Source organism: Anopheles ziemanni, assembly GCF_943734765.1.
Source record: "Anopheles ziemanni chromosome X unlocalized genomic scaffold, idAnoZiCoDA_A2_x.2 X_unloc_38, whole genome shotgun sequence".
NCBI classification, from domain to species: Eukaryota; Metazoa; Arthropoda; class Insecta; order Diptera; family Culicidae; genus Anopheles; species Anopheles ziemanni.
Window position 1 is genome coordinate 170,768 of NW_026689805.1, and position 9,233 is coordinate 180,000.

The following is a 9,233-nucleotide window of genomic DNA, read 5'->3' on the forward strand; positions in this document are numbered from 1 at the left end:
GGCAAAGTTGTATGGCGCTGAGGACCCTGAAAAATCGGGTTAGTGTAGTTCAGACAGGGGAGGTTTCAGGGTCGGCCGAACCTCCTTATTTCGGGTTTTGGCCTCCTCAAGAAGACAGACCTAGGCGAACTGCCTAGGGTGAAAGTGCGAAGACCAATCGAATAGTAAGACAAGTTTTGACCGATCGCCCTAGGCAAGCTTGTATGAAGAAAGGGACCCTATGGGTCATATGGAAATATACGAAAAATCGGCTAAGTCCCAAAATTGGGATGTCAGAACTACACTATAAAGTTACCACATTAGCAAGGCAGACTTGTATGAAGAACGGGACCCTGGTGAAAGTAGCAAATATCCCAAACCGAACATGAATATTATACACACAAGAGTACGAACATAAAGGAACACGGACCAAGCGTACCGAGAGAATCGGTACTATAGAACCCTCGTGGTTCTACACAAAGACTTTATGTTAGGGGTTCAAGCCCCATAGTACTCAAACGGTGACAGTAGCAAATATCCCAAAACGAACGTGAATCTTATTCACAAGAGTACGAACATAAAGGAACACGGACCAAGCGTACCGAGAGAATCGGTACTATAGAGCCCTCGTGGTTCTACACAAAGACTTTATGTTCGGGGTTCACACCCCAAATCGAACGTGGAATTTACTTTCTGATGGTCATGCGGTCGTCCAAAGGGGTCTAGTATCCTGGGATGACAAGCATCACGGGCACAGCTCGTATCAAAACAGTCGAAGAGGCCCGCGAAAGCTTGCTTTCCATGGCTATGCGATGCACAAATTGAGTTTACTCACCGTAGTATAAAACGAACGAACCGAACCTATCCGAGTAGGGATAATGGGCGCAGTAACATACTTCTGTGACCCAGCGAGAGTTGAACGAGGTGACATGAACTGTCAGTGGCTTATATCAGATGGGATACATACATGAGATTGCTTTCAAATCTACACTCGAAAACCTAACCAAGTAAAAGCGAACGTGGGGAGGATTCGAAACTGGTAACGAAATCTTAAGCTGGAAAGAGTCATCACTATGGATACATATTATGCGAAACCAATCAAGTGCTCAGTACTGATCCAAAACCTAAGAGCACTAGTGAACACCTTATTCTCACCCTAGTTCACATCCAAGTGATCGACCACGTGTGTGAAGCAAAGACCAATCGAATTCCTCAATGGACCGAACACTATGAACAAATGGCCAAAAACGTTATAACTATCCAAACATACTACTATCTAGCGAAAGTCATCACGATGGAACCATACCATGATCTTTAACCTATAGCGCTCACCATATTCCTACCCAGAGTGCAAGTGAACAGATTGCCCACCCTTACCCAGTTCACAACCACGTGATCGACTAACATACCGAGGTTACCACAAGTCAAAGTTATACGTTTACAAGCGCAAGACCAATCGAAAACCCCGAAAGCAATCTCGACCCAAAATGTATTATCCGTGAGTGTAGTCGAGTCTCGTACTCGTCATCTGTAATCGTCGGATAGAATATCCAGTACACGGTTGTCTTTCCAAATGAAATCTACATACAGAACTCGCTCTTGGCAAATGGGTGGCAATGGCGCAATCAGGAGCGAGTTCCCGTCCGGGTGCCAAGTGATTGGCAAATGTCTGGGGGAAAGCAACCATATATTGATTTGTCTGTTAGTGTACTGGGTGTTTGAGGTATGTAGTATCCACGCTTGGTTGGGTGTGTCAGAGGACCATGGATGCGTTCACAACCCCAATTGGGGTACATCGGGAATGATTTTGTGGAACCGATGTGCCCGGCACACACTAAGTTTTGTTGCAAGTTAATAGTGTGCCATGTCCGGGGGGGTTGTGATTAAACTCTGGTGAATTGCGTACTGTGGTGATTGGGGTATGAAAGCCCCGCAGTTGCAATGATCGGACGCGCCTAGCGTGTCCTTTAGTTGATGGTAGGGAAATGAAGGCCCTTGTCAGCTCACCTAAGTATTCATGGAAGTTTGGCATAAGGTCGCTGTGGTAGGGGTATGAAGGCCCCGTCAGCGCATGCACAATCGGGCGCACGTGCGCTTAGCGGAGTCGAATGCCGCTCAAGTGCCTGTCCGGTGCATCGGGTGTGTGTGATACGAGGGCAATGAGGTTCGCACGGGGGCTCGCCTCCCGTGTGCTACCGGACTTGACAACATATAGAACGTGGTGTTTGCTCCTCCGGGTGCAATGGGACAATGAACATTCGAACGCAAAGTCGGAATTCTGGTTGATCCTACCAGTAATATACGCTCGTCTCAAAGGTTAAGCCATGCATGTCTAAGTACAAACAGATTTAATGTGAAACCGCATAAGGCTCAGTATAACAGCTATAATTTACGAGATCATCAACCTAGTTACTTGGATAACTGTGGAAAATCTAGAGCTAATACATGCAACATGCCAGGACCCTCGCGGGAACTGGTGCACTTATTAGTCAAACCAATCGCGGGTTCTCCGTGTCATTGAGTTGAAGTCTGGATAATGATGCTGATCGTATGGTCTCGCACCGACGACAGATCTCGCAAATATCTGCCCTATCAACTATGGATGGTAGTATAGAGGACTACCATGGTTGCAACGGGTAACGGGGAATCAGGGTTCGATTCCGGAGAGGGAGCCTGAGAAATGGCTACCACATCCAAGGAAGGCAGCAGGCGCGTAAATTACCCAATCCCGGGACGGGGAGGTAGTGACGAGAAATAACAATATGAAACTCTTTAATGATGTTTCATAATTGGAATGAGTAGAGCATAAATCCTTCTACGAGGATCAAGTGGAGGGCAAGTCTGGTGCCAGCAGCCGCGGTAATTCCAGCTCCACTAGCGTATATTAAAATTGTTGCGGTTAAAACGTTCGAAGTTGATACTTGTCCAACACAGTCCGGCTCCGCCGACCCGGTCAACCCGTGGTCGGTGGGCCAAGTCGGAATCTGGTTGCGACTCAATGGTGTGGTAGGGCACCAAGTCTGTGTCATGGTGTGCCCTTCAACGGGTGCAAGTGTAACATAGAGCTCGACCGCTCACGTTTACCTTGAACAAATTAGAGTGCTTAAAGCAGGGTGCCCAAACGCCCTAGAATAATCTTGCATGGAATAATGGAATACGACCTTGGTCTAATCTTTCATTGGTTTGTACTCAGACCGGAGGTAATGATTAACAGAAGTAGTTGGGGACACTAGTATTACGGCGCGAGAGGTGAAATTCGTAGACCGTCGTAAGACTAACTAAAGCGAAGGCATTTGTCAAGGATGCTTTCTTTAATCAAGAACGAAAGTTAGAGGATCGAAGGCGATTAGATACCGCCCTAGTTCTAACCGTAAACGATGCCAACTAGCAATTGGGAGACGCTACAACCAGGTGCTCTCAGTAGCTTCCGGGAAACCAAAGTCAGGTTCCGGGGGAAGTATGGTTGCAAAGTTGAAACTTAAAGGAATTGACGGAAGGGCACCACAATGAAATGGAGCTTGCGGTTCAATTTGACTCAACACGGGAAAACTTACCAGGTCCGAACTTATGGAGGTGAGACAGATTAATAGCTCTTTCTCAAATTTAAGGGTAGTGGTGCATGGCCGTTCTTAGTTCGTGGATTGATTTGTCTGGTTAATTCCGATAACGAACGTGACTCACATATGCTAACTAGAACGCAGTCAGCGTTAATGCGTCGATGCCGATTGGAACGGGTTAGGACCTTTCGGTGGAGTATGACCTGACACCTTCGCTGTTCGTGTGCGCAAGTGCACTTACGGTACGCTGCTTAGCAGGACAATTTGTGTTTAGCAAAATGAGATCGAGCGATAACAGGTCCGTGATGCCCTTAGATGTTCTGGGCTACACGCGTGCTACAATGTGGGTAGCAGCGTGTCTCCTATTCCGAGAGGAACGGGAAATCACTCAAATACTCACTTAGTAGGGATTATGGATTGCAATGGTCCATATGAACTCGGAACTTCTAGTAAGTGCTGGTCATCAGCCAGCGTTGAATACGTCCCTGCCCTTTGTACACACCGCCCGTCGCTACTACCGATGGATTATTTAGTGAGGTCTTTGGAGATGATCGTTCGCTGGATCCTCGTGAACCGCGTCTGCTTTATCGAAGTTGACCGAACTTGATGATTTAGAGGAAGTAAAAGTCGTAACAAGGTTTCCGTAGGTGAACCTGCGGAAGGATCATTAGTGGCCAAGTGATCCTTCCAGAAGTCCGAACCTGCGGGTTGAGACTTCGGCACAAGTTGCCATATGATAATTGACGAAACACTATAGAAGTCCGAACCTGCGGGTTGAGACTTCGGCACAAGTTGCCATATGAAAGTTGATGAAACACTATAGAAGTCCGAACCTGCGGGTTGAGACTTAGGCACAAGTTGCCTTATACATGACTTCGAACAAATACACAAGTCCGAACCTGCGGGTTGAGACTTAGGCACAAGTTGCCATATGAAAGTTGACGAAACACTAACAAGTCCGAACCTACGGGTTGAGACTTAGGCACACGTTGCCTTATACATGACTTCGAACAAATACACAAGTCCGAACCTGCGGGTTGAGACTTAGGCACAAGTTGCCTTATACATACATTGGCCAAATAAACAGAAGTCCGAACCTGCGGGTTGAGACTTAGGCACAAGTTGCCATATTATATTCGATCAAACACTAAGTAGTCCGAACCTGCGGGTTGAGACTCAAGACCGTAACAAGATGTCACTATACAAGTCCGAACCTAAGGGTTGAGACTTAATGCGATCTAGATACCAAGTTGACATCCAATACCTGTTGAGCAAAACCAAAGATTCCCTGTTCTCGAATGATTACACTATATAACAGGGAATCTTGAAGAAATCAAGCAAGCGTGAAACAAAGTCATCACTTGGGCATGCTCGATAGCCAACCACATGACCTTAACCTAAGAGAGCATGCAAACCACATGATACCTATAAACGATTAACCCGCCCTAGTTCAATCGTTCACCAAGTGATGACTTCAGTATGGCTAAGAGAAAAACTTTTAAATGGGAAAAACTCTAAGTCCGAACCACCGGGTTGAGACTTCCGCGTCGGAGGTGGGCGCACCTCCTATCCGAAAGATGGTGAATCAGGGGTGTTCGATCAGCAATGGTCGGATGCCCCGTCGTAGTCCAACTATGACAATCAAAGTCAAGACCTCCGGGTTGAGACTTTCCGCGAGTACAAGCATAAAGGAACACGGACCAAGCCGTACCGAGAGAATCGGTACTAGAGCCCTCGTGGTTCTACATTGAGAGAGCCCTCGTGGTTCTCAATAGGGGCTTTATGCAAGTCGTACTCAATACTGTGGTGTGAAGTATAAAGTATAGTCTTCGCCTGGTCCACGCTGCTTCGGCGGTCCTGGGTAAGATAGTTAATTCTAGCTTGCCCTATAGTGGAATGAGGACACTTAATGCTTCGTCTTTTAGCGGCGGCTAGACTCCTCCTCACGGGGAACGAGTTGACGCACACAGCGGCGGCTTACGCACTATGGCAATCATGGATGCCTGAAGATTCCGTGAAGTTCTCCCCTGGTCCACGCTGCCTCGGCAGTCCTGGGTAAAATGGAATATTTCCAGCTTGCCCTATAGTGGAAGAGGACTATCCAACAATACAAAGTCAAGACCTCCGGGTTGAGACTTTCCGCGTCGGTGGTGTCGCGCACCGCCTATCCGAAAGATGGTGTAACAGGGGTGTTCGATCAGCAACGGTCGGATGCCCCGTCATAGTCCAACTATGACAACCAAAGTCAAGACCTCCGGGTTGAGACTTTCCGCGTCCGGAGGTACGCGTACCGCCTACCCGAAAGATGGTGTGCTTCTGGGGTATTCGATGAGTCGGATACCCCGTCGTAGTCCAACTATGACAATACAAAGTCAAGACCTCCGGGTTGAGACTTCCGCGTCGGAGGTGCGCGCACCGCCTACCCGAAAGATGATGAATCAGGGGTGTTCGATCAGCAATGGTCGGATGCCCCGTCGTAGTCCAACTATGACAATCAAAGTCAAGACCTCCGGGTTGAGACTTCCGCGTCCGGAGGTACGCGTACCGCCTACCCGAAAGATGGTGAATCAGGGGTGTTCGATCAGCAATGGTCGGATGCCCCGTCGTAGTCCAACTATGACAATCAAAGTCAAGACCTCCTGGTTGAGACTTTCTAAGAGTACAAGCATAAAGGAACACGGACCAAGCCGTACCGAGAGAATCGGTACTAGAGCCCTCGTGGTTCTACATTGAGAGAGCCCTCGTGGTTCTCATTAGGGGCTTTATGCAAGTCGTACTCAATACTGTGGTGTGAAGTATAAAGTATAGAGTCCTCCACTGGTCCACGCTGCTCCGGCGGTCCTGGGTAAGATAGTTCATTCTAGCTTGCCCTATGTGGAAGAGGACTCAATACCCTACCTGTTGAGCTTGAAACAAAGTCATCACTTGGGCATGCTCATATTGCCATACAATATTCCATTATCTACTAATGAGCATGCAGCTATATGATTATAACCTGTAAACGATTACCCCGCCGTAGTTCAGCGCTTCAACCAAGTGATGACTTCAGTATGGCTAGTGTGTGAAGTATAAAGTATAGTCCTCCCCTGGTCCACACTGCTTCGGCGGTCCTGGGTAAGATAGTTAGTTCTAGCTTGCCCTATGTGGAAGAGGACACCATACTTAATACTGTGGTGTAATGAACAAAGTATAGTCCTCCACTGGTCCACGCTGCTTTGCAGTCCTGGGTAAGATAGTTAATTCTAGCTTGCCCTATGTGGAAGAGGGCATACAAGACAAAGTATAGTTCTCCCCTGGTCCACGCTGCTCCGGCGGTCCTGGGTAAGATAGTTAATTCTAGCTTGCCCTATGTGGAAGAGAGCATACATGAACCAAGAACGAAGGTTATGATCGAGGAATGATTCGACAACTAACCGATGGTATGAAATGTGAAGAATTCAAGCAAGCACACAATCAAGTCATCACTTGGGCATGCTCGATAGCCAACCTCATGACATTAACCTAGTAGAGCATGCAAAAACCAATATATATGTAAACGATGCCTCCCTAGTTCAGCGCTTCAACCAAGTGATGACTTCAGAATGGCTAAATCAAATCGGTTCAAAACATACCATCGGTACCCTATTGAAACACACAAGTCGATATCAAACCTCTTAATTGTGTAGTCCTCCACTGGTCCACGCCGCTTCGGCGGTCCTGGGTAAGATAGTTCATTCTAGCTTGCCCTATGTGGAAGAGGGCACATTACTCAATACTGTGGTGTTATGAACAAAGTATAGTCCTCCACTGGTCCACGCTGCTTCGGCGGTCCTGGGTAAGATAGTTCATTCTAGCTTGCCCTATGTGGAAGAGGGCATACAAGACAAAGTATAGTTCTCCCCTGGTCCACGCTGCTTCGGCGGTCCTGGGTAAGATAGTTAATTCTAGCTTGCCCTATGTGGAAGAGAGCATACATGAACCAAGAACGAAGGTTATGATCGAGGAATGATTCGACAACTAACCGATGGTATGAAATGTGAAGAATTCAAGCAAGCACACAATCAAGTCATCACTTGGGCATGCTCGATAGCCAACCTCATGACATTAACCTGTAGAGCATGCAAAAACCAATATATATGTAAACGATGCCTCCCTAGTTCAGCGCTTCAACCAAGTGATGACTTCAGAATGGCTAAATCAAATCGGTTCAAAACATACCATCGGTACCCTATTGAAACACACAAGTCGATATCAAACCTCATGATTGTGTAGTCCTCCACTGGTCCACGCCGCTTCGGCCGTCCTGGGTAAAATGGAACATTCCAGCTTGCCCTATGTGGAAGAGGGCACATTACTCAATACTGTGGTGTGAAGTATAAAGTTCAGTTCTCCCCTGGTCCACGCTGCTTCGGCGGTCCTGGGTAAGATAGTTCATTCTAGCTTGCCCTATGTGGAAGAGGACACTTCATACTTCGTCTCTAAGCGGCGGCTTGACTCCTCCCTACGGGGAACGGGTTTACGCGCACAGCGGCGGCTTACGCACTATGGCAGTCATGGATGCCTTACGTTTCTATGAAAAGTGTGTTCCTCCCCTGGTCCACGCTGCTTCGGCAGTCCTGGGTAAGATAGTTAGTTCTAGCTTGCCCTATGTGGAAGAGGACACGTAGACTTACTGTGGTGTGAAGTATAAAGTTCAGTTCTCCCCTGGTCCACGCCGCTTCGGCCGTCCTGGGTAAAATGGATTCATCCAGCTTGCCCTATGTGGAATGAGGACACTTTATGCTTCGTCTCTAAGCGGCGGCTTGCTCCTCCCTACGGGGAACGGGTATACGCGCACAGCGGCGGCTTACGTTATGGCAGTCATGGATGCCTTACGTTTCCATGAAAAGTGTGTTCCTCCCCTGGTCCACGCTGCTTCGGCAGTCCTGGGTAAGATAGTTAGTTCTAGCTTGCCCTATGTGGAAGAGGACACGTAGACTTACTGTGGTGTGAAGTATAAGGTTCAGTTCTCCCCTGGTCCACGCCGCTTCGGCCGTCCTGGGTAAAATGGATTAATCCAGCTTGCCCTATGTGGAATGAGGACACTTTATGCTTCGTCTCTAAGCGGCGGCTTGCTCCTCCCTACGGGGAACGGGTATACGCGCACAGCGGCGGCTTACGCAAGTTAGTCACCCTCGGCAGTGGATCACTCGGCTCATGGATCGATGAAGACCGCAGCTAACTGCGCGTCATAATGTGAACTGCAGGACACATGAACATTGATAAGTTGAACGCATATTGCACGTCGTGGGAACCTACCATGATGTACAGATGACTGAGCGCTTATATTTGAGAAATGTATCGCATACATTTAACTACGCCGTGACACCCGTCACGAGACGTGCACCATGATGTTAACTAGGGTCGCGACGACCCGCTAGCATTAAAGAACCCGTGGTTTACAATATACTGGCATTGGAATTCGAAGTATTTAGAGCGTCGTGTTCCCGCGTGAGGCGGAAGTACGAGGAGAAGGCGTGCTTGTGGTGTCTGTGGTGGTGTTTACTGATGTCTAGCTTCAGCTTATTTATTTATTTAAATAGAAGCGAAGATGTCAAAGTAGCGTCGAAGCAGCAGCGAATAGCACAAATGATTCAAGTATGGAAGTTGACCAAAGGAACACAAACAAACTAGCGTATGGGCAAAGGAAGGTATCAGTGAGTTAAACCACACGCGGGC

General features: G+C 47.8%; 1 non-coding gene across 1 annotated transcript; it reads left to right on the top strand.

Annotated features, from left to right (window-relative positions):
* Positions 1–8,684: 8,684 nt before the first annotated feature.
* Positions 8,685–8,839, top strand: LOC131292178 (5.8S ribosomal RNA). Its single transcript, XR_009189868.1, has one exon. It is a non-coding gene; the product is annotated as a 5.8S ribosomal RNA (ribosomal RNA).
* The last annotated feature ends 394 nt before the right edge of the window (positions 8,840–9,233 follow it).